The sequence below is a fragment of the Geospiza fortis genome, unplaced genomic scaffold (assembly GCF_000277835.1).
Source record: "Geospiza fortis unplaced genomic scaffold, GeoFor_1.0 scaffold54, whole genome shotgun sequence".
Classification (NCBI taxonomy): Eukaryota; Metazoa; Chordata; class Aves; order Passeriformes; family Thraupidae; genus Geospiza; species Geospiza fortis.
The window spans coordinates 544,761-545,874 of record NW_005054301.1 but is presented as its reverse complement, the minus strand read 5'-3'; positions in this window follow the sequence as shown (position 1 = coordinate 545,874).

The following is a 1,114-nucleotide window of genomic DNA, read 5'->3' as shown; positions in this document are numbered from 1 at the left end:
GCTCTCCAGCTTTCTTTCCCACCCTTTCCAGCTCTCCTGTGCATTATTATGATGAGGCTACTGACTTTGGAGGATCACTTTATTGGTCAGGCTTTGATTGTAAGTTTTCTCATGTGTGAGAAGACCTCTTTGGCTTCAGGCAGCTCCCATCTGTCTGTCAAGAAGATTCATGAGGAACAGGCAAGATTGCTAAGTACAGTTTACTATCTGCAATGACTAAATGCCAAATGCAGATATAAATTGTAGTGTACTTGGAAAGCTGATTAATTAAAAAACCCTAACGCCACTGACAAATGCTCAAGTTTCAAATGTTTCTTTATCAGCATCATCTGACTCTTCCTAGACTGAGAGCAGATTATCATCAAGTAATTTTCAGTCTTCTCTAGTGAAGCTTTCTTAAGCATTTTATTATTTTGAAACAAATCTTTTTCTGCAGCCCTGTTTTCATATAGTACCCACTCTTAGTCTCAACTTAGCATAGTGGTGTATATATTTCCCCTCTAAAGAAGATAAAAAAGGAAGGAAGAAAAAGTGATATACATCTTCAGGAATTATTGTATTCCATGCTTTGTTTGTTGTAGTGAGGGCTGGTGATAAATGATGCCATGTGGCTGTGTCATTCATCATTTTACAACAAACCTGCACTGCTCCCACTTGTCCTGCAGTCCCACCTCCAGGCCCCCAGTGGGGCAGCCCCGTGTACTAAACGCTGTACACATCTATTGAGTGACAGGCCATTCTTCAAAGGCCTTATGAGCTAGAGACAAGAGATTCCTACTGATCACAGAGGTCCCTTTTCTTCTAACAGATGAGCAGCAGATTTTGTTTGCATGGCGCTCGTAGCCACAGATAGGCTGGGGGAGCAGGAGGACAATTTTGATAATGCCCTAGGTAGAGGATGAATAAAGAAGTCTATGTTCATGAGACACAGGAAGGACACAGTGGAGACCACTGGAAGAATCTGGAAACAGGCAAAAGCAGTTTTCCTGTGGTATATGTGGAAAACAGATTTTGGTGGTACAGCAGTACAGCTTTGCTGGCCTTCATTCAGGAAAACTTTTTTGCCTCCTGTCTCTCTTTATCATTTTATCAATAATTTAATCCCCAAGTTCCT